The 25,738-nt window shown below is 39.5% G+C and overlaps 1 protein-coding gene and 1 long non-coding RNA gene across 3 annotated transcripts in view; one reads left to right on the plus strand and one right to left on the minus strand.

Moving 5' to 3' along the window:
* Positions 1 to 25,738, minus strand: part of LOC139635376 (ephrin type-A receptor 6-like) — a 321,867-nt gene that overhangs the window by 162,346 nt on the left and 133,783 nt on the right. The gene's annotated exons all lie outside the window — the stretch shown is intronic.
* Positions 108 to 7,875, plus strand: LOC139624080 (uncharacterized). 2 transcript variants are annotated; one of them, XR_011691644.1, is made up of 4 exons: positions 108 to 340; positions 2,239 to 2,298; positions 4,161 to 4,271; positions 7,595 to 7,875. It is a non-coding gene; the product is annotated as an uncharacterized lncRNA (long non-coding RNA). The 2 variants fall into 2 exon arrangements; XR_011691665.1 differs by lacking the exon at positions 7,595 to 7,875 and adding an exon at positions 4,387 to 4,751.

The raw sequence follows: 25,738 nt of genomic DNA on the forward strand, positions 1-25,738 counted from the left end.
AGTGGAATTACCATATATATATAATATATATATATATATATATATATATATATATATATATATATATATATTCATTCATTCATATATACATATACTAATCAGCCACAAGAAAAAAAATAACATTATGACCTGACAGGTGAAGTGAATAACATTGATTATCTTGTTACACTGGCACCTGGCAGTGGGTGGGATATATATTAGGCAGCAAGTGAACATTTCGTCCTTGAAGTTGATATGTTGGAAGCAGAGAAATGGGCAAGTGTAAAGACCTGAGCAACTCTGACAAGGGCAGATTATCTCCAAAACAACCAGTCGTGCTAGGTGCTCCCAGAATGCAGTTGTAAGTACCTACCAGAAATGGTGCAAAAAAAAAAGGACAAACTGTGAACTGGTGATGCCCAAGCCTCACTGATACACGTGGGGAGCAAAGGTTTGCTGGTGTGGTCCAACCCCACACAAGACCTACTGTATATTAGGCAGGCAGTTTAGATCAGTATATGTACAACATAGCATGTAAGAAAAAAAAATGTTATGAAGCTGTTTATAAGTGACAGACACTTCTTTATAATTTGTAAATGTATTGTACAGGTGTAATCCAAATAAACTGTTTGCTGGTGTTCATTATAATGCAAGAAGTGAGGACATGTCTAATGTGCTCGTCTGCTCTCCAGACTTTAGATAAAAGGGATGGAACAACATAACACAATTTCACACTTATTTGCATAATCTCCCATAATTCCTGCATGTTTTCTTTCATCAAAGGACTTCTGAAAGGTGTCTGGGAACAAATCCATCTCCACTCTCCATTGTTTCTAAATGTGATGTTCTCTAGTAGAGGCTGAGTATAATTTTCTCACTCAGCTGTGTCATCAGCAAGGTACTTGTCTTACAGAAAATGCTTATTAAACAACACAACAATATATGGTACTGAGCCAATCATGTTCACAGCACCAGTAGAGGATGAATTCCAAATGGAAAATACAGTGTTGATAATAATCCTGAAGCACAATAAACATCATTATCACCCACTGCACCTTTTTTGGGATGAGTGTTTCTGTTTCGTTTCAGACAGGCTCTGTAATTACAGTCAGCAGTGATGCAATGTGGCATTCAGCAACTTGACAGTTCCTGAGACCTGCCCCGCAACCCCATCCTCAACCCCAAAATTTCCATTACTAATTGACAAATGGATGGATTAATGGTGTATAAAATGACCCATCCATCACAGGGGATAAATGGGGTGAGAGAGCACCACTCTGTCAGACTTGCCTTTTTAGAGCCTGGATCTCATGACCTCTGTGTAACTGGAGACAGCAGCCGTTGCCTTTATTTTACTTGCTGTGAAAGAGCTTTTTCTGCTAAAAAGACAAGACAAATTTCTGAGGTGTTTTAAATATGTGAGTTAATTGAATTAGTACTCAATCCTGAGAAGTGAGTAGATACTAATCCTCTACATAGATCAGAGAAATCACACGTCAAGAAATCAGAGAAAAGACTGATAACAAATCAAACAAATCTATGAGATGTAAAATCGCAAGTTGACTTGTTATCTTACCTGGAATAGAAAGTTCATGGCGACCTGAAGCGCGAGTAAAAGGATAAAACATTTAACAAAAACAAATAGATGAACTACTAAATACATTTTAAGATACTTGCAAACTTGAATGTGCATAAAATGTATACTTGTCATGGAGTTGCTCACAGAATATTAACTGAATGTAGTAATTATACAGTTATTGATTACCGTGTACAGTTGGTAATACGAATGGGAGCTCATGCAAATAAACAATTTGGTGACTGAAATTGAAATCGAAACACATGCTAAAGTTTAGCATGTGTTCACGATGCTAATGTAAGCAACAGTCCTTGGATGGACCCCTGACTCAAGGTACTTCGTCCTGCCCCGTTCTCCCTCTGTGCTCTGTGTCCCTCTCACCTGTAAACACTCTCCACACACACAAAAGATCCACATGCTGAGTCAGTCAGGTAGATTATGGCAGGGAGAGAAGCCAGCAGGAGGAATGTTTGGATTTTTTTAAAGCTTTGGGGCGATTTCTAGCAATTGCTTTTACATCTTTACATATATTTTCTGCTTCAGGTGACAACATAAGGGTGTTAAGCTGCACTTGAGTAGCCAGTCAAGAATGGGGGGTATTTTATCTAATTTATTTATTTTTTAATCTTTTAACTGACATTTGTCTTTTTAATGTCTTAAATAACCTCGCTGTATCTGTTCAGGCAGAAGGGTGAACACAGGACCTGCCTCACCAATAATAGAAGCTGAGATTTTATTCACAGGTAAATACAAATGTGAGTCACCCATTTAATGCATGTGGCCTCATATGGCCTCATACCATTGTTTCTGTTTTATTCTCAGGAACCTGCCACTGCTGTTTTGCCCAAGTCTATTGTCCTGGTACACTGTTTATTGTTGTTTATGGCCTATTGGTTTAATCAGCTTGCTTCACTATTCTTCTTTGGGCTCTCTCATTCCTTCCTCTGGACCTACCATCCCTTCTGTCACGACGTCTTAGCTGTAATAGTTGCTTTTATTATATTTTAGCAGATGGACACTTTTAAGATAGAAATCACTAGGTTTCAACCATAAACCGTATATAAAGATGGACGTAGCCTCAGTGATGTCATCCATAGGTTTCTGAAGGGCCGTTGTGAAGCTCAGAGTCGGCTGTTTGGCTGTTGTCGACTAACTCAACTCCCGGCTAATCTAAAAATGGGCAAAGAGGTGGAGCATATGTGGAGCATGCCAGTTTGGAGCAAGCATACACTCACCCAACTGTAATTCAAAGTGGTACGACCTCGATTATGCATAACTTTAAGCATTAATAAAATTTTAATGAGTAAGTTATATAAAAAGTCACCCTCAATACAGTTTTCATTAAGGGGGAAATTAACTAAAGAGACCAAAACCATTGTTGTACCAGGCTGTAAATGTGTTTATTTCTGATGTAAAGTTGGGCATTTTAAAATGGGAGTCTATGGGGATTGACGCGCTTGTGGAGCCAGCCTCAAGTGGCTATTAGAGGAAATGCAGTTTTTGGCTTCATTTCTCAGCCTTGGAGGTTGCCGCTTGGTTTTAACTCTTTATAACATTTCATTCAAACCTCTTTTTTTTTTTTTTTTTTACCAAATTAAGTTTCTTTTAATTGTTTTAATCGTTTCTTTTTAGAACATTGCCGATATATTCCATGGTGTGCCTGGTGAACGACCATAGCCTTTTCCCATCAGTTTCTTCAAACCTATTTCAATAAAAATTATTAAAGGTTTGTTTTCAAGCAACTTATTTTAAATTTGTACCAATAAATCTCTCACACTAAAGCTTGGTTACGTCAACTTAGCCTCAGGCCTGAAGTCACATTTTAAAGTAGATTGGTGCAACTATCTTTACACTTCAAAACTTGACCTAGAACAACTTTGCCAACTACATTCCTATCTAGCTGAAAAACTTACTAAATTATTTTGAATTATTAAACTATTATTTTAATTATTAATTAAAATTATTAAATTGCCTGTGCAGTATCAGGTATCTGGGTATTGCGCAGCCGGAGGCACAGGTTAGCACTGTGAGGGTGGGTTTTAAACACTCACATCAATTGAATTTGTTAATGCTTGTTATGTAAAATTGATGGTTTGGACGAATATTTTACGAATATATATATATATATATATATAATATATACGAAAATTGTTTAATTTCTAACAATGCTGGTGTAAAACATTGAACATTTAAATGAGTTTGTGCTCAGGGTTTTAATAGTGCATGTAAGTGATGATTTTGGCACGAATCAATTTAACTCAACTGAAAAGGAAAGCTTTGGATTCATCTATGAGACGTGCTTGATAACTCCAAGAGCTCCTGCAAACTCTTGATATAAAACTTATAGTCTGCATGAGACTTAATTCTTTGGCAGACATAAATGCAGTTGCTAGGTTATGCTTCTGTACAGCTTGACATAGAAACAGAGTTGATCTATAATCAGTTTGCCTTTGTGTTTTACAGACGAAGGGACAGTGACAAGTCCTCTATGTCAGCAGCTGTTACTGTGATTTGATGGTTTCTCTGAGAAATTTCATCTCCCTTTTAAGATGCCTGTCTATTCCTATAACACCCCCCCCCCTTTTTTTTTTTTTTGTTTTTTTAGGAAAATTCCAATAACCTCAGGGATTAGAAGGGACCCATCCAACTCAATTAAATCAGTGGCATCAGGGAGATAAACAATGACAAGGCAAAATCTCCAGTCGATCATGAACAGGTGTGTGTGTGTGTGTGGCCAAACATGTACATATATGTCTGAAGTGAAAGGCCTCACTAATGCTTTAGAGCTGCAGCCTGATAAATAATGTAATAACACTGTGTCTGTGCTGCAGCTTACCTCTGCGTCGCATCAGTGGACAGCAGGAAGCATCACAACTCTGACAAAGATACAGCTACCACACAGTCATAGACAGCGGTAATCACTGCAAGCTAATACGTAAATGTAATGAAAATAACACACATTAACAAGAAAAACACTTAACTTGACATATATACTGACTTTCATCAGTGTGTTCCGATAATTTTCTCCGCCAATTTTTCATTTCTTTTGATAAAGACTATAACCAAAAATAGACAGCAGTAAATAAGACCATTATATTCATCTAAATTACTAACTTTTTGAATGATATGAACAATATTTATTGTATAGCTGATAACATGGAAAAGTTGCAGGTTATATGAGGATTATTTAAGAGGATAGAAGCATCTCACATGCAGAGCCGTCTCATTAGGCTAATGTATCATGTGTGAGGAAAACAAAGTACTTGTAAGTAACTTCACTCAGAAGGAAGCTCAACATCAGACGACATAAAATCTTTTAAGCCCACTTAAATACACCTCTCACCAGGGGACTGCTAATTGCGAGCAGCGCCAGACTTTCTGAATGACCTTTGAGTCTGATTTTTGATGAGAGGATGTTACTGGACTTATTAAATCTTTAGCAAGTTTTGTCCTCAAAGAGGAGTATAAAAACTTGTCAGAATGTGTTCACTTTATTACAGAAAAAAAAAACCAACAACACAAATTCATGTATCGCTGAGAGAAAACGTACCTTTTGATAAGCAGGGAAGTAAACTGCAAAAATGCAAATACAGGTGAGACAAAGTTCGGAGGTAACATCCAGAAAACTCCTGGAAAAAAAGTGAAAAAAGCCACACTGCACAGCTGATTGTTATTATAAATAGAATATTTACACTTCAAACACTTTGAGCCAGCAATTTAAAAAAAAAAAAAACCTCTTCAGCAAGGGATCTTTACAAAAATAGCTTCTGGTTCATTTTTAATGAACTGTGAGATGTAGAAGCCATTATATCACACCAGCATAAATTTTCAGTAAATAATCCTTTACCATGCCAGGTGTAAGGAATAGCTACTGTTATCCAGGCGCAAAGATTGCAGGCATTGCATGTAGACATCTAACCACAGATACAACAGTAGATTTTGATTCTGATACTGATCCCAGTCAATTTGATTAAAAATATTTTGATGATTTGATGCCTGATGTCTGAGTAGACAAAGACAAATTAGTCACAAGGATAATACTTTACAAACAGGCAAAAGAAAGGCGATGGTATACTGTATGTGTAGTGATCATTATAGAATCATTGTTCTAACCATAGCCCCTGGTGTAAGAATGCCATGGTAATTCTCAACAGCATTGCATTATTTACACTCATTAACATCTTTAGGCAAAGAGAAACTGAGCCTGGGTGTGCAGCGAAGGGTTGAAATGCCTGTTGTGGTTAGTGCCCATTCATTTTACACAAACAAAGGTGAAGCAATCATAGTTATTAACCATTGAAGTTCAGGGGCCTCACTGAGTCCCCCTAGTGGTGAGAATATATGAGGCCACACAACCAAGTCTTGTTGCAATAACTTTGTATTTCTAGAGGGCAAAAGTATAATAGTATTTTCACCAAGCTGGAAGAAGTTAACATCTGAGGGTCAATATTGTGCATCCATTCTGTCTTAGGTTTGAGTCATTACCATGCTTTTGTCCATTTCTTAGTCTCTGTTTCCCAATCCTCATGCTTCTTACTGACTGAGCCAGAGTGAATAATTAGCTTGAGCTATTTTCTTCATGTTAGCAGCGCAGCAGCTGACATGGTAATTGCAGCCTTTCAGAGAGGGGGAAAGTGTACAGAGAAGAGTGTAGCTACTCTGAACGCTACTGCCGTATTTAAGACCCCTTCACTTGCCTCAAGTTGGGCTCTCTGTCAGCAGCTGTCACACCATAATCACCCTAACGCAGCTGCACACACACACACACACACACACACACACACACATGAATGCACGTGCAAACAAATAATAGTCCTAATCAAACTTTTTCTTCCATTTCAAAGCTAATTTTGTTGTTTTTGTTTGATGATGATACCATCAGATAATACAACATCAGCTACATCCACTGTGGCGTCTCCTTTATCCAATTTCCAACCTTGTAAAGCACTCTTAAGTTTTGAAATAGATTACAGATAGTGTAGTGCCAGGGACAGTTGCTGAGCCCAAGGCACATTCCTATAATTAGCACCATAATAGATAACCACAGTCTGTTCTCTTCATTTCTTCACACCCTACGGCTGCAGTGATGAAGCTGTTACAACTTCAATTAGACTAGTGATAACACACAGCAGTCTTTTCATACTACTTTCCTACATTCTGGGCCACTGTTTATGCCTCATGAGGGACATTCTTGTTGGTATTTTAGCACAGTGTAGTGCACTGTGCCCTTGCTGATTAGTTAGTTAATTGCCATTTAACAATCAATTTGGAGCCAAAGTGGCATTTTTCCACTTCAGGATAAATGCTAAGTCCAGAATAAGGAAGGGAAGTCACATTTTACAAGTCACTGCCATTTGTGCAGCAAGAATTACAGTGTTGGGGTGACAAGTGGTTGGGGCATGTACTGCATGAGTGCAAATGCTCTTAGCAGGCGAGTCACTGGTTCGAGTCATTCCCCTTCTCTCTGCTCTTTTCCTGTCACTCTCTACTGTCCTATCAAATAAAAGCACAAAAAAAAGAATTACAGTGTTGTCAAACAATCAGACACAGTTGCTCAGTCCGGTCCCTGCAGTCATCAGAAAGAGCAGCGCTCACAAGTGATGGGTTTGATTTGTTCCAGAGCAGCAGGCTTCCTCCAGCACTACAGAGTTTGAGATAAAACAGTGAGTGTGGCTTCTTATGAAGTAGCAAATATGCAAAGTTGACCTTTTCTCCTGACAAAATTGATTAATTGGAGGTCTGCATGGATGGGTTTGATCAGAGCAGCCAAGAAGAATCATAGATTTGCGATGGCCGGCATTTTGTTTAAAAGAACCGCCAGACTTCCAAGTTTAAATCTGTGCAGTGTCAGTGCCCCATATGCAAGTTAAAGTCAGACAGCGACAAACATGACAGAAAAAAACAACACACAAATGACTGTTTGAAAAATAATTCATATGATAGTCAAATATTTAAATAAAAATTGAAATCTAGCATATAGTATAGAGTAAAGAGGTTATCTCCTCACAACTCAGTTTGCTCCATCTGCATGTTTTGCAGGCCCTTGAATTTGCTGAGCCTGGATGGAGGCAGTTTCGTCACTGACAGACTGAAGCTGTGGTCCTGAAAAAGCAGCATAATAGTATTGACTATGGTTCAACAAGTACTGTATCCAGAGCAGCACTTTCAAAACCAGAGCTTTCCAGTCTGTTGACCCAAAGAAGCCCCTGCTGCTGAACTGGATCTGCCCCTGCTGCTGTCGATGAAAGACACTGCACTTCATCAACATTCTTATCCATTTGTTCATGGAAAATCAGAAATAAAAATATTTTTGGAGTAGTGTTTGAATTTTATTTATTTTTTTAAACAAACTGAACTTATTGAAAATATGGACTATAAAACATTCCGAATATTGCATATGAAAATAATTGTTTTATATACTGTAAATAACCAACATTCAGATTTTTTTTTTAATTCTACCTCTTAAATCATCATTATTTGAATGTTAAACATAACAATTTGGATTATCCATTTTAATAGCCAAATGATGGTCAGCTGCAAAAAAAACACACATTATCATAATGGGGTTAGGATGTCCTCATCCTTAGAAATATACTGCCATCATCTCATTTACATAAACACAGACGGATTATTTTACGTTAAAGTAACATCATTGTGTCATTATAAGCTGATCGACCTGGTCTTTTTTAAGTATACTGTAGTTGTATTATAGTATAATAAGGCTTTGCAACAACAGGAAATAAACACTTGTTATGAGTAACACTAATTATAGCACTGAAGACTACAATTAACTGCAATTTTTGCTTTAGTCAGTGGGTTATTATCAGACATCATTTGTCAAACACCAGCCAGGATGCTGGAGCATTATGTGACATATGTTGAAATCCGTGAAATAGATGCAGTGTTCATTTAAAGAATGAAAGCAGAATAAAATAAACAAATGTAAATTTCTCCTAAAGCTGTTTGATAATTGCAGCAGGAAGGAAAAATAAACAATTAACCGGACATGATTACAATAAGTCACACAGCTCTTTAGTCCACTGCACTTATTTTCAAAAAACACCGTTCCACTTCTGGCAGAAAGGAAGTCAGGTAGAAAACAGACTTTTAATGCACATGGGACAAAAAGGCAATACTGTTCCTCCTATGTTGATTTTATTTGGAGATTCATTTTTCATATCGCAAAAAGGATGATAATAAAAGACGGCTCCTATGATACAGTCAGATTACGGAATACACTACAGTCATCAGGAATTAAAAGGTTCCTATTAATGGGCGTATGAAAGCAGAGTAAAGCTGTTATTAGAAAACTATTGTAAACTGTAGTCACTGTATCATCGGGCTAAAAAAAGCATTTAGCCTGGCAATGAAACAAGCAAGTCCCGCCATCTGTATTCAACCCAGACTGCTATGCAGTGTGTGTGTGTCTGTTTTAAAAACACACACACACACACTGCTGTCATTCTGTGCACGCTGGTGGGCCCTGACCAATCCTATTGCTTCAAGCTGGGTCACACATAAACAGGTCTGTGTTTGGGAAACTACGATTCAGTCTGTTAAAGCCAGGAGCCAATAATCTCTCACTCCCACTCTGTGTGTGTGTGTGTGTGTGTGTGTGTGAATCAAAAGGCCAAATCGACAATGTTGGACTCAACTGACAATCATCTGGTGCAGTGGACCAGAGGCAGGTGTTGACAATGACCTTGAATGTCCTAGGAAGGAGCCAACTCACATCAGGTCTGAAAATATCACAGCAACTCTTCATCACTGAGCAACACAGTGAATAAGAAACAGGAATGTTCAAAAAATGAATCTGGTACACTGCAATCACAAAAATAAAATAACGCAATCACCTTCATGATTGATGATTAAGCATGTCGAAAAACGAAAAAAATAAAAATACAATGACATTGGAGAATGGAGGGAGTTAAGTGAGGAATTTTTGACTGGTGTGTTTGTCAGTTAACACTGACCATATTTCTCATCTTTACCTGAAATCACATCAAAGAAGGTGGAAGTTGAAAAAATGGATGGGTCAATCTGGAGCTTCTCTGAGCAAGCAAGTCCATTTGTGATACATGAATTTATTTCCAGTGTCATTCAACATTACAGATCCCAACATAATATTATCTCCATAATGACAATGATCTAATGAGATAAAGCCAACTACATATATATATATATATATATATATATATATACACACACATATGTATGTATATGTATATATATATATGTGTGTGTGTGTGTATGTAGTTAATTACATATTGTTTATTATTATTAGTAACTATTCAGTAACCTGTGTTGTCTCTCTATTTTACATTTCCACATGCCTTGTAGCTTGTATTCAAGCAGCAACATTGAATTTCATACTATAATAAATCAGTGAATATTAGATCCCACAGGAAAAGGAAAATCTTTATTTATTTTTGCATCACATTCTGTTTTGAGTGTTGTCATGTCATTTAGCCACAGCAGGTTGTTTAAAACACGTCTGTCTCTGATCTCAACAATCACAGAAAATAAATCCTACATTTATTGGGCATAAAAATCATCACACAGCAACAACACAATATTGTTAACTTTGCTTAACACGGGCTGCATTTGTGTGTGGTAGCATGACTGATTTTGCCATTAGAAGCCTCTAATGATCATTTTACGCTCATAATACCATAACTGTCTGTGGCACCACTGTTATTGTCAAATACTTCATTATGCATTACTGCTTTTTTTCCCCCCCGTCTCTCTCTCTCTCTCGTCCACACTCCCTTATGTATTCATGTACTCGAAGCTTTCAGGCTGACCACTTCAACAAACACTTAGTTTATGATATCCTGTGCAGCCTAGTTGTAATTACTGTTGTCTTTAATGGTTTAGAGCAAATCACTGCTTGAGGGAGCCACAGCGTGTCATGAGAAAGTTACAGATAATTACAATATGCAGTGGAAAATTTTGCATATGGCAGTAAAATGTGAATGAGTGCTGCAGAAGTAGAGGTCTGGTCCTTGGCACTGACTGCAATGTACTGGTTTCCACAACATATTTTGAACATAACATTAAATAACCTCCTTTTTTATTTGAATACAAAAACAACTCTTTGCTCAATGCCAGCATCAGTCTGAAGACACTGATACCTGTGACACTTTTCAAACGACACAAAGCTCAAGGGATCTGGTATCAGTGGAGGCAAGACAACAGCTATGATGTATTATCTATGACATGATCATATTATGTAATAATGAGCACATGTCCACATGATGTATAGCTTGTGTATTTTAAGAGGGACCCGTCCTTTTTTCTGGTAAAATTTGTTCTCTTATTCAGACAGAGACAGTCAAAGACAGAGTCAGGGAAGGGGACAGCCTGCTCCTCCTGCTCTCTGGCTTCCGTGACTATCACAAGGATTCAGAGCTGACTCTAATTCAACAGGACTGTCATAGCTCATGAAAAAATCATGTCGTATAATCAAATCGGAGTAAAAACCCTGCGCTGGGCCTCACGGGAGTCTCCATGCGCCCTGAATATTTCATGTAATGGAGGCTCTCACCACCATGGAAACTCTCAACAGTTCAGGATTGCGTGCAAATATTGACTGTAGTGTGCAGGGCCGAGGGCCGGGAGAGGCCGACTACGCAACCGAGCCTGAGTGAGCTTTATAAATAATGGTAATCACATGTGACACCACTCGCAGCAGGGGGGCTCGTAGCCGCTCATATCCTCACGCTGGATTGATGTTACTGAGTGCAGTGGTAGAGTTAAAACTAGGGAAGACACAAGAGAAGAGAGAAAGTGGCGCCGGAGGAGAGGGAGAGGGTAAAAAAAAGTGCCCTGATGCATATGAATTGACAAATGTCTGTTTTGGCTGCTGAGAATGGAGCTCAATTGTAGGTCTGAAGAAACATCAAAACACAATTCAGGGCTGACATCCAGTGGGCAGAAGAGAGGGGAGGGGGATGACAGCTTACCCAGGCTGCAAGCCCTGCACTGCGGCTAAGCTGCCGGCTTAGCAGGGCCCTCTCCTAGAGCTCAGCAACCAGAGACTGAGAGCGTCCAAGGAATGAAAAACACAGAGAAGATGAAGAGGCTCAGAGGCGCTGCAATGTGATGTTTCATATTAGTTTTTGTAAGAATTAGCTTTTAAATCTTTCGGGGCAAATCCAAACTTAAGTCGAGTCACTAGAGATGGAGCAAGTCTCAAGTCAAGAGTCGAATTATTTAAGACAGTCTGGTAGAGGAAGTTTCGAGTCTGGTCTGGGGGCAGTTCTCAAGTTAGTCTGGAGTCACTGTTGTGTAACACAGCATCTCACAAAACACACCAACATGTGGTGTTTTAAGTTCAAGTCAAGATACTTGCCTTTAAGGTCTGAATACTGACCTGTAAGATTTTTTTTTTTTTTTACATAGCTGAGACAAACTTGGTTTAATGCATGGGCAAAATAGTAAAATTTTTGATACACTAGACCTGTCCGCCTCTTTCTAATTTTGTGTCTATAATTAACTTTTCCACTGTGAACACCCCCTGTCCTGGTAGAATTAGTGTGCAGTGTTAACTTGGGACACAGTGCAAGAGTCCCAAGGCTAAAATGTAAAATGTAAAAAAAAAAAAAAAGGCATTTTTAAAATTTTTATTTCTACTGCTTTTCAGATGACATACTGGCCTGCAGCTTATTAGCCCTCATAAATTACTAATGCTCCATAAGTAAAAAGGGAACGTGACATGAAAAAGTGCAGTTGAAGCATACAACTTTATTACAGATGGACTGTCGCCTGTAGTCGACCCATTTTAAATGATGTCATCTTAAACAGGGCACGGCAAGAGACCATGTCGTTATTTCGCCATGCATTTGCTGGGTAGCTTGGCACATCGAAATACACATGTTCACACACATTCAACGACCACACACACTCACACATCATTCAAAAGATAATAACTCCACTCTAAATGTTACAAACATTGTTCAATGAAGTGCAGTCCAGGCAGACAGTGTGAAAAGCAAACTGTATTTATGTGCTGGTAATGGTTGGGAGTGGTGCCGTTTGCATGTATTATCTGCACCTCTCAGACGTGGTAATTGAGGCTCAGTGCTGTTATGAGTCTGGGTGAGAGGCAAATAAATGCATCTCCTCACTGCTGATGCCGAAATCCGATCCTGTCTGCACATATTTACTGTGGGCTGCGTGCTGTCTGTGCCCGTAAGCCTGTGCATTACGCTTGATTCATCAATCGCCTGTTTATCTCACCAAGCAAGCAAGAAGAAAAAAAAGACCTGCAGTAAATTCCCATTATTAGATGAAGTGTGAGCAGGCCATGGGGGGAGAGGAGACAGACAGCATGGCTTTGATACAGCAGCAGCCCTTCAGACAGCGGGTGTAGTCTGCTGGGGCAGATCATTAGTGGTATCACTCTGAGATGATGTTTTACGGTTTGGTGGGAGTTGATTTACTCTGATCAATGAGGGATCCGACTCTGGCGAGTAGAAACACAGTAAATTTTAACAAACAGTGATGTTATTAGCCTCATGGTTCCTGGGCTGTGAGGCCAACAAAGAGTTTACGACAAGCTGCTCCACATAAGACCTTGGCACTGGTGGCTCAGGTTTTAAAACTGCAATCCAAAAGTGTCAAAACACCAGTACACAACCCAACAGAGGATACTTCACGCACCTTTTCAACGCTGGCAGAGAGTGTGCACATTTCTTAATTGCTTTCAACCATCTCAGTGACGTGAGACCTGTGCTCCTGCCCGATGCTGCATGCAGGTATTAGTATTAGTATTGAGGTTTAGTTGTGTTTTTAGTGGGGTGCTACACCAGTTTACTAGTTGCTGTAATGTATGCAAGTGAATGTGTATATGTTACTGCATACAAGGCCTCCTTATTGGTGCTGTCAACACAATGAGCCCATTTTAAGTATAACAGTGAAAGAATTCTGGCCCAGTTCTGCAGATCCATTACTGGAAGCTTCCTTATACTGTTCATCTCTGTCTAATATGACTGGTACTGGTACTCCAATGCCAACAGACTGCTGCAGAATAATGTACTACCAGCTAAAGTTAAAACACAATTTGCACAGTTTCATCCTATCACTCCAAGACCTTGTACTGTCACTCTCAACACCACATGCTTTAACAATAAGAAAAGATTTTTAATTCATTCTCTGCAGACAGGTGAATAATCAGACACAGATTTATTAGTCTGGAAGGGATAACACTCAAAACAGAAATAACACACATATCAAGTAGTATTACATAGATTAGCTGGTCTTAACAAGTTGTATAGATGATGCCATATGGATGCAAGCAGGAACACATGAATTGTGAAAGCTAAATCTATATACAGATGTATACCATAGGTATATGAGAACTGGATCCAGACTCTGAAATTGTATTTCATTCGCATTATTACAGCTGATCAGCCAACATACATCCACATCACAGGGAGGAGGAGCAGCAGTACAGTAGGTCTATCCATATCACCAGTTAACTAGCTGGCTACGTAGCTCTGTAAAAGAACTTACATAGGCCTCATGTTGTCATGAACTATCTCCAGTTTTGACTGTTTAATTCTGGATCCAGTAGCCATCAGCGACAGCAAGAGTGTCTGTGTGTTCCCTGGTAAATTTCAGTGTCTCTTTTCCAGCAGGTTCCAATTCTAATTGGACCATCTTTTGTTTTTTTCCTGTACATCCATTGTCCACCCTGACTTATGTAATTCTGCCTGGGTGCCTCAGCTTTCTCTTGTATGGAAATGTGCACTTCATTATTTCTGTCAGTTACAGGCTTCCAAAAGTAGAGGCAGAGATCTGTCAGTTTTTCTTGATTACCATTAGAGACCGAAAAAAGTCACAAGTCCTGTTCAGGGGGGATTCTCTTTTCAGGGTGATGTGTGTGGTTAAATGTTTGCATGGCTTCTCAGAGAGGGAGGGAAGTATGATTTTGTGTGGAATGTGGTTTGACTCAGGAACACTGGTGATTCCTCTTGGTCTGAGATCCAACGAGTAAGCTGTATTTAGCAAGCTGCACCCCTGCAGTTACAGACTCATAAAACTCTGGGTATTTTCTGAAGTTCAAATATTTTCAACTCAAGCAAACATGTCTTCACTTTAGCGTGTGCAGCCGAGGGCAAACCTGCGTCTGCTCACCTCTGTTTGCATCTTTCCATGATGCTTTCATGCCATTTCTACATTTCGACTTGCTTTGTATAATGCAGTTAAGAGGCAGCATTCTCCACATTTGTCACGGCCTCAGTCGGAGTGTGAGCGGAGACCTATTGGGAGGCAGCAGACGGAAAGCCCGAAGCGGCTGAGAGTGCAGAGATAAACAAAATTCTTTGAGTGAGCAGCAGAAATTTCTGCCCCTCCACTCCATTCACACACTTAATTCCTCAGTGGCTTCACTCATCTGAACAGATTTCAAACTCACAGATGAATATAAATGTAACAGGTACCCGAACATACTGTAGACATCATTTGGGCATTCAAATAATCTTGTTCTTAGCATCTACAGCTATCACCTGTAGCAAATCCACCTTCAAAACAGTGAAGAAAACCAACTGAGCCAATCAAAAAACCAATTAAAAATATATATTAATTAATTCCACTCAAGACAAAGATAGAGCACGGTGGGTGAACTTTTTTCAAGCAGTGAAGGCAAATGAAATCTCATGTTTGGCAGTGTGAGTGCATTTCAACAAGGATGTTTTCAGGGCTTTGTTAAGTGTGCCTGCACTTGCCTAAAGAGAGCCTTTAATGCCCATTTCACCAAACCAGATTAAAAGATCGTCTGCTACTGCTGATCACACACCACTGCTTTGTATTCAGAAAATTTACCAAATACGGTTCTAAAGAGGAAAAAAAAAACTGCCTTGGTTAGAACAGCAAATATAACCAGAATCTAAAGACAGACAGCACAGAGAACTACCTGGCCTTTAAAATCAGTCCCCGGAGAAACTTCTCTCTCTCTCTTTTAAAGTGCAGCGTGGTGCTTCGGTGCCATCACTTGCCTTCCCCTGATGTCACGTTTGACCTCTTTCTGTTGCTTCTTCTAAAAGGAGGCAAGCACGCGATCCCGTGCTGCAGGGAAGATGCGGCCTATTATGTTATTTATAATGCATGCATTAACACCTATGAGTTCATGAGGCCTAAATCCGCGGCGCTGTGACAGCACATGTTTTCACATACGGTGCCTTTAGTGTTAAAAGCTGCCCATGTTTATACAGTGGTCTCTTTTTTTCTGTAAAGGGCCACTTTGATATTTACAGCGGGTTATAAGAAAAAGAAAAATGTCTCTCAATTAGTAACCTGGCACAAAAAAGGATAGAAGAAAAATATCCACTAAAAACTTACCTCATATTGTTCAAACCATTTACAAAATTAGTAAGTTAGCTAAACTGTAGCAGACTGATTTATACTGTAATTAATACCTTTAAATGATCCTGTATGCTTATGGAAGTAATCAGATTTTCTATTTATTTACTCTTGTTTACTTCACCTGTTTACCACAGCACAGTCCTCAGGTGTATATGAAATGAGCTCAGGGAGATATGCTGTTTAGAAAAGGAAAGCACACAAACAGCTTTGCCGCCACCATTCTGTATGTAATTACTTTTAGAGGTTGCACAAATAACAGATGGAAAGGTGACCTTTTCACAATATTTATTTATGCTTGAAATTTAATCTGTCCCTGTCTGGCCTTTGTGGAAGAGAATGAGGGAAAATGCTCAAATATCAAAGGGAAGCAGTGTTTGACAAAACATGCAGAGAGAGCTTTGATAAAGGATCAGTTCTTTTTAACACATCTATGAGATTTTCACTTTAATATGTAATTGACAGAATGCAAATCTGAAAAAAAAAAAAAAAATCTGATTTCAAAAAAGTGCTTCTAATTTTTTTTTAAAGACATTTACAGTCTGGCTTTTATTTTTGATAAACAGTAACATCTCTGCTGTAAGGTCAGCAGACTGGTTGGTCTAATTGCCCCAATGTTTAGCTTATTGCTCATTATTTTCCAGTCAACTGACCTTGCAAAGCCAGTTTAAAGCTCTGTGGCATGTTAATTTCTCCCTTGCTGGAACCTGCTCTGCAAGACCCCAACCACACTGGAATGAAGCGAACTCAGCATACTGCTCTGGTGCAGATTGTCCCTTATGACATTAAAACAGCCCAATTTGTCACTGAAAGTGTCTCAGATTTCCCAGCATTGTTTCTCTCCCACTGCGAGCAAGGGCTAATTCATACATACTCATTAGCTTATCTCTTCTCCGCCTCCCACTCCTGTCTCCTCCCATCTCCTCAAGAGCTAACTCAAAGCTAATTTGCAATTATCAGTGGCAGAGGAATTGATGTCTCATCTTGGTGCTAGGTAACAGAATTATGTGAGTAATGAGAGAGCGATGAAAGAAAAAAGAGTCAAGGAGAGAGGTGCAGGAAAAAGAGAGAGAGAGGTTTTGATGCAAAGATTTGGTCGCTTTATCTTGATTATGTTTCCTTGTGGGAATTGGGAATCCATCATGACTTATGCAGCAGGCTTGACCTCCTGACATGTAAGGAGGGGGCATTATTGTTCATGTCATACAATTCATTTACCATTTGTGCCTGCATGGAAAACATTGAGAATGTCATTGCAAGAGGGAATAAATTGTGTCTGTTTTGTTTTGATAACTACTCCTATTTTTAGTCCTTTGAACCAGACTGTGAGCTGTCATAATGAGCTTTGAGTTTTGGGAAAGAGTTGAGATATGGCATCAGTGTTTAGATATGTGTAAAGAGAAAAACATTCCCCATTTATTCATCGAATTGTCTGTGCATATCATACCATAACAAAAATTGTCATGAAAAGTTAAAATGATTCGTAACTTTGAGGCCAAAACTACATAAGAGAGATCCTGTATCTCTCTTGGGCTTCTCTCTGGAGCAAGAACAGGTCGGTCAGCCAATCAGAAGAGACACTCAAAGCGTTTCTTTTGACTGTTTTCTGAGTGACACACAGCCAGGCCAACCACAGGTAATAGACTGTACTATTACTGCAGACTATTGCAGATGAGTCACAGGTGATGGCGTGACAGTGGTATATATGGGGAAATCACGGTGAAGCCGTCAATCAGCTGGATCTCATCCCTCAACTGTAAGCAAGTTTGCAGTTCACACACACAGCCTCAATAACAGCTGCTTTTCGGTCCAAGCGTAACTCAAAACGACTGATAAAATGGGGTACTTAAAACAGCAAGATACAGTAATCCGGCGATTGGTAGAACAGAGTTAAAAAGATTAAAAGCTGAAAAAAATCACTGGAGAGGCTGAAGAAAGCACTAGAAAGAGTCTTTAATAGAGTCTGAATAAAAATGTATAAGTTTTCAGGTGAACACGTGGAGAAACCAAATCCTGCAAGGTTTGACAGTCGCTCCAGGTGGTCAGTGTTGGGAGCATAGATAAAGGTGGCTGTTTTGTTGTGATATCACAAACTTATGGAAGTCCCGATGGCTCGTTTTAAGATTAAGTTTCTGAATACAGGCTGTGTGGACTTCTCTGTGGATTGAGCACTTTGATACTTTCACAGTATTTTTATAGCACCAAGACCTGCCTTAAATAAAAACAAAATATGGAAATCTCAGCTGTTACAATATGGGACATTTAACCATAGCATTATGACATCATAAACCTGAGGGTTTAGACACATTATGACATCCTGCTAATAGGAGTGTCGGATCAGTGACCTCACAAAACATGACTTTGGCCTTGTGAATGCAATATCTCAAGAACTCCTCAAGGGAATTTCTTCAAATTTGGAACAAACGTTCACTTTGACTAAAGGACGAACTGATTAGACTTTGATAGTCAAAGGTCAAAGGTCAAGGTCATGGTGATCTTGCAAACGTGGTTTTGGCCTTGTGAATGCAATATCTCTGTATCTACTCAAGTCTTCACACAACAACTATGACAAAATTTTTATTATTTTATATGACTCTGGGTAAAGGGATATAATCTGAAACTAGTCTGAGTGGTGGTGGTATACAACCATGACCCAGGGGGACGAAGGATTGGCCTGTTTTTCTCACCCTTTTTACAATATCCAGTTTAGTGCTTTGTTATCTTTCTCATATAAACACATTTAGCATCATTGTTTTGCTCTGCACAACAGGAAAAGCCTCTATTGAGGACAATGGCATCATGGCACAGGTTGACATACTTACCAATTAGTAAACTTGTAAGCCACAAACCTCTGTCTGTGCCACCACTTACAATGTGTCAGATAAACATGGGGCCATAGAGAAACTGTCAAGTAAACCAGTAACAACACTGAGACAACTATGTTCTGCTCGAACAGCCTGACAAATAGTCAGCGTAACAAGGAGAAAATGTATTCCAATAATTATCACCCATCTTTATGTGTTCTGATTTTTTTTTCAGATTTTCTGCAAAGGCCAGGCATACAGAGATTTAATGAACTGAGGAGAAGTGCCAAGGGAGGGAAATGTGCCATCAGCAGCAATGCAGTATGCTGTATTTCACAGTTACACTTCGGTGATGACAAGTATTTGAAAAGTAATCCTGTAACGCACAGAAAAGTTATGTGTCAACTGGTCTTGTTTATACCCAGGGTCTCTGTGAGAAGGTAAGAGGTTTTGGGGAAAATGTTATCACCTGTATCAGTAATGGCCAGAACCATAAAAATAAGACCTGACTGCAAAAAAACAAATTACCAAATAACTGGCCACGTGAATGCACAGAGAACTACAGCCAATTCATGGAAACTTTGCTACCTACAGATTTACCTCAACTAACCTTACATTGTAAAACTTAAAATCTCCCATGGATCTAGCGCTGGAAGCATTGTTGAGACTGTTTAAAGGGATTAGCAGATACGTAAGGCAAGGTGAGTTTTCACTGCAAATGTTACAAGTAATCACTCCTGAAGAATAACAAAGTAAGGACCATGTCAGAGGTTGACAAACCTGACTGACCAATATGCAATTTGTGTAGTTTAAGGATGCAACTAAAAATTATCTTAATTATAGAATAATCTGATGATTATTTTCCTGATTACTTGAATAGTTTGGTGTAGGCAATTTCAGAAAATAAAGAGAAATACTAAGCACAGTTTCCAAGAGACTAAGGACCACTTTTGTTTTAAATGTTATGGTTGAAAATGGTTTCTTGGCATGAGTAGGTGGTGGTAGGCTAATTGTTGCTTGACAAGAGTTTCGGCCATCATTACATTTACGAGACAAGAAGTTATAATATGCCTTCTGAGCAGCACTACGTCTTCAGGGCAGATTGGAGGCTACAGTGAGCTGGTATAAGAAAGTGATGAGACGTGCTAACGTCAGTAGAAGAAAAGACATGGTAGAGACAATAGTTAACACTGGTGTTGCTTTCCACTGCTGGAGACAGCTGTTGGTGAGTTAAAGAATAAAGTTTGATGCTGAATTCACAAGGTTTCAACTAGACTGGTGAGGAAACGGCTGTATAGGCCAACACTGGCTATGGCTCATTTGAACCATTTATCAGTTATCAAAATAGTTGCTAATTCATTTTGTGTATTAAATTAATGGATTAATGGATTAACGAACTAATCATTTCAGGTACTGTGAGTGAGCTCACCTGGAAATAATATGCACCCACTTCCTCCATTCACAACCTCCCCCTCAGATGTCTACTGATTCATTAGATTAACATTTTACTTTGAAGGTGTGAATATGTCTCTGAGTTTCTGCTCATTTATGGTAATTGAGCATCGCTGTTTTTCTCCCAAAAAAAAAAAAAATTACCATTACAAATGTTTACCCATTGAGTTCAGTATCAGCTAACTAATATCAGGGGTGCATGTGTTTTTGAGTAGATACAAATGAAGCTAGGTGGGTGTGGGTGGCATATCTAAGTGTGTATTGCTCACTTGAATGCCTCCTGCTGAGGAGGCATCTGTCTGCATAACAGCCCTCAGGTAATAACAGTAAAAAGCCCCCACCTGCTGTGTGAAATGAACTCAGTGCCACTCACACACACTCCTCACACGGACAGGTTGTGTTTATATTGCAGGTTACCACCAGCGGCCACCCAGGAGGTTTCACAAAGCTCTAATTAGGTGAAGGGTGGGCTATCCAAACCCAAATCAACACACCCGGTGACTTGACTGAGTTTTGCCTTGACACATCATTGGACTAGTTCACCTGGAGGTTGAACCAGAACAGTGGGATAATTATTCTCATGTGAGTGGAATAATAAAGGCAGGCACTTGGCTGTCAATATAACCCACCTCTGAAGTGTATTAAATATTCTGTCAGCGCCACATTGGTTGGCACTGAAAAGTATTTATTTCAGGGTTTCTCAAATCTTTCAGGCCTGTTAAATTATTGCATTTCCATATGTTGTCCAAATGTCGAGTCACTGAGGAAGTATGACTTGCCATTGCATTCTGTTTACCATAGATGAAGAACGTATTGTTAGGTTGGTTTTAGATTATTTATAATTGTTTAAAGTTGAAATATACAATAAAAACATGCAAATAGGCAATTTAACAACCTTTGATTGGATTTCTATGTGAGATTTTCATTGTGGTTAGAATAAACCAAAGAAAAAATAGTTTACATAGTTTACATTAGTTACATAGAATTACAGAGGAAATATACTGTAACTAACCATGTCAGAGGGTGTAGAGAGGAATCTATCTGAGCAAGTGTTAAAGCATAGCAAAGGTAGGTTTAAGTTAAGTAATAGTGTAATAATAACAATATGAGTCTGAAAATGCTTCAATGTTACTTGTGTCAGTTTAAGTCCCCTCAGCCCTTTGCCAATGCAGGTTTAATAGCTGCATGATGTTCACCAACTAAACTGAACTAGAAAATCTTTGTGGTGATAACATGATTTTCCCTGTGGAGGAGCTGACAGAGTGGAGGAATGAGGAGGAGAGGCCAGCCTGCAGCAAGATGTATGGCTCTTAGGGCATAATGCTGGAGGGGAAACAGACTTCAGCTTTATCCAGACAGTAATTGCATCATCAATTATAACTGCTAAACGCTTTTTAAGTCAACTGCTGATGTGGCCACCATTAACCTCGCTGCGCTTGACCAAGGTGAACACCGCACCGCATAACGTATGTCAAACATGCCATCGGTGCGCACAAGCACACAAGTCAGGTGCGCCTCTCTTCCTGATAGACACTGAGACAAAGGTGAAGGCTTTTACACAATCTAGAGATGAAGTAGGACGAGGTGTTTTTTTCCTGCTTGTAAAACTACAGTGCAGCAATAAACAAGACCGGCCGCAAAATTGTTCACCCAAAAGCACTTAAATTTCCTCGCAGACACGTTCCTATGATGTTTGAAATCTTTATTTTGCAGAAAACATAGACTGTTTTAGGAAGTAGTCTGCAGAGTTAGTAATGCAGCCTGGAGCACAGCCGGTGAGTTAATATGCCCTCTCTCTCTCCTGCTGTATGCTTCTGTCTTTGGATCTCTGACTGGGAAATCAATTCTGTCTCCAGCCCAGCATGAGTCAATATGTGTCACAGTGCTTTTTCTCTCGAATCGTTCATATGTGTTGCATAGCTGTGACTGTGTGAGCGCATTCACGCAGGATGCCGAGGCCAGTCAAATGACAGAGCGCCTTGTTCTCATTCAAACGGAGGAAGAATGTGGCTAATTTGTTGGTCTTTATCTTTAAAAGGTTGTAGTTAGTGTGAATTTTTACAACTGTCTCTTAGGTTTGAAAATTAATTCCGCATCCTTGAACCTCTGGAATGGGGACACATTAAAAAGGAACAATAATGTACTGCCTTGTAAATTAATGAATGACAGTGTTTCTCCTTAATATATCACCTGGATTTGTAAGTTTTCCTACTGAATGTCACTCAGCAGTTGAACTCCAAGCTCCCACATAATCACACTCCTGAGCTGCTCACACTCTACTCTGAATCATCCCCCCAGACTTTCTTAACTTTCCTGGAGCTTTGTTTTAATTGCTTAGTTAAATTAGGTCTCCTGTAGGGAGGGGTATTAACTCAAATCTGTGTCCTTCTCACTTACAATTAAGAAAAACTCCACTTGGTGAAGTTGATGTTATTTCACAGAAAAAAAACAAACATTGAGTATTTTTTATCCAAAAAAATACAGGTCTTCATTCTTTACTTGAGAACTCCTGCCGCTGGTATGGGGCGCTAGTTCCGGAGATGTTCCATGGCCCGTATCAGAGAGACGGGACAGATGACCTATGTGCTCGTTTAGGTTGGTGGACTTGTTAAATTACTTGGATATCTCTTCGGTGCCAGTACAAGAATGCATGTGTGTTTGTGCAAGTTGATGCATTCACTGTACTGATCACTGCCTTTAGTTGTATGCAGGCAATTCTTATGTGTGTGAATGTGTATGTGTGTGGGAGTGAATCCCCGGGGCTGTCTCCTCTTTTACCTTCTCACCTTTTCTCTCAAAGCACTGCTTGGTCACGCTACAGGCTAAACCTTCATGCTGGGTTACAGCACACACAACACGCTAAGGGGCTCAGGGAGCAAACCAAATCTCCCAGGAGCCTCGGAGCTGCCGCACATTATCCTCAAAAGCCAGAATATGCTGTGTGAGCTCCGAGACTTTAGTCTGCAAAAGGTTCAATTAGAAGTGATCAAGGCGGGTGAGGTATTAGTCAAGACCAATCAGTGAAATTTCAGTGGTGTTTGGATGATGACATCTAGCATCTCATCAACAGCCATTTAAATTTGAAGTTTTTAGCATTAAATGAAGCTTGATTGTGCAAATGCCTGGCCTTTTTCTTTGGCGATTAGTTTAGTTTAGAGATTTTAAATTTCCTCAGCAGCAACCTGATCTTTCTGGTTCAAAACAGAGACCAATAACAGCCCATTGAGCAGAGTATACAGCAGTACTCGTCTTAAAGTTACTTAGAGGCAAAATGTCTATTTCCAGGCGAATGGGGCCATAATGAGGAAAGTATAAATTGCAGGCTGACCTCGTGAGGTTATGTAAACATAGTGCCTGTTTATTTGGTCCTATTGGGTACCAGTGCACTACCCAAAGATTGATTGTGGGAGATGCACTGTCACATTTTCTTTCCTGATTCTTGTAAGTGTGTGTGTGGTGCTGTTTTTTTTCTTGAAATGTTCCTGTATGTGTTCCAAACAAAACGAAAACATGAAATTTGAGTTTATGACGTGTATTGCTACTGTGTGAAGGACAAAACAAATGCAGCTGATTTGAACATTTCAGGGAAGCATCCTCACAAAAGACAGTTAAATAAATCTTCCCTTCTTTTCTATGATGCTTTTTCCCCTCAGATGATTGTACATTTTCTCTTTAGGTATTGATTGCGACGAAGGTACGGGAAACAAAGTTGCGGGACTTACCATGAAACATGCCATAATAAACTTGATATGAGGGCAACTGTTCAGGTTAAATGATTAAGGACCTCGAGATAAAAAACATGAAATCAATTAGGCAGTATGCAGACGCAGAGAGACGCCATGATGATCTGTATTTCTCTCAGAGAGAGAGAGAGAGAGAGAGAGAGAGAGAGATGGAGACTGGCCTCCTGTGTCTGTGAGCCTCCAGGCCCTGCTTTCAACCCAGAATCAATGTTACTCCACTTAGAAGTAAATTGAAACTGTTTTTCCATCGAGTCCCCACCATTTTAATTTTCACCTGAAGGGGTCAGAGAGAGGACACTTTAGTGATGATGAAAGACATTTTCCCATTTTCACAGCTTGGTCACGCTTTGACACATCATTATCCCATTGACTTAATACATGGTTTCCCCTCTACCTCACCCTTCCTCCCTCGTCCATCAGCAACAGTCTCTTCTCTCTCTCTCTGTGTTTCTCTCTTCCTCCCTTTCTCTCTCTCCTTCTTTACCCCTTCCATCTACCTCCATACATACATATCTGCCTGTAGATCCATCTATGCTTTCTCTCAGTTCACTACTGCTATACCACCCACAATAGTCCTGTAGCTTTTCATCTCTTAATCTTCTCTCCCCATCACTTTGTCCATCTACCTCCTCTCAATTTTCTTCCATTTCTTCTTCCCCTCAGATTCTCACCCCTTTAATGCTCTCCATCCATCTCCACATCGAGCGCCTCTTCTTTCATATTATCCCCCTCCTTTGTCATTCTCTCCCTGCACCTTCTTCGTTTTCTCTGCTGCATTTCCTTTCCTCTGTGCCAGCTCTTCCCCTTACCGCTTTAGGCAATTTAATGGCCCTAAAAACAAAAATCAAATCCCAGTTTGAGGAAAGAGAGACCTTTACTTTTTCTCAGTGTTGTGTTTTTCACAGCCAGAACAGTATTTTCACTTCCAAGTCTTAATTGCCAACTATTACACAAATATAAAAGCTCCCCTGAATGTTGCTTCTGAACTACTCTGCATTGGGGAAAAACTTTGATGGCCCACATTGACACACATACAGGCAAGCACACACACACACACACACACACACACACACACACACACACACACACACACACACACACACACACACACACACACACAAACTAGTGCAAGCAAACAAACACATAGGCTTACATTCTGCACCAATACACATACATGTATGTAGTGCATGGATCTATACACATCACTAATTACAAGGCACAGATACAAACCAATACGTGCAGTTGTGAGAAGTAGTTTGTGAAAAGTATAACACAATGTGTGTGAGCTAATAACACAAACCTATCATCATGTTTTGTGTCTTTATTGAACACAACCATGAAACATTCACAGTGCTGATGGAAAAAGTGAGTGAACCCTTGGATTTAATAACTGGTTGAATCTCCTTTGGCAGCAATAACCTCAAACAAGCTCTTCCAGGAGCTGCTGATCAGACCTGCACAGTGTCCAGGACAACATTTGGACCATTCTTCCTGCTGGACTGCTTCCGCTTCTGCATTTATGGACAGATTGTCTGACTGTGGACTGAGGAATATCAATATGAGATGACTTTGTAACTCTTTCATCTTGGTGCAAGTCAATAATTCTTGATTGTAAGTCTTCTGAGATTTGTTTTTTGTGAGAGTCCTGACTCCAATTATCTTTTGTTGATGTCATTAGCCAAGGGGCTCATACACTTTCTTCAGCCCACGCTGTGAGTGTTTGAATGATGTTTTCAACATGGACAAAGACAATACAATAATTTGTGAGTTATTAGTTTAAATAGATTGTGTTTGTTCATAACTATTTATTCATACATAAA

Source organism: Trachinotus anak, unplaced genomic scaffold (genome assembly GCF_046630095.1).
Source record: "Trachinotus anak isolate AG129_WGS33_773 ecotype Australia unplaced genomic scaffold, CSIRO_AGI_Tana_v1 ptg000001l, whole genome shotgun sequence".
Classification (NCBI taxonomy): Eukaryota; Metazoa; Chordata; class Actinopteri; order Carangiformes; family Carangidae; genus Trachinotus; species Trachinotus anak.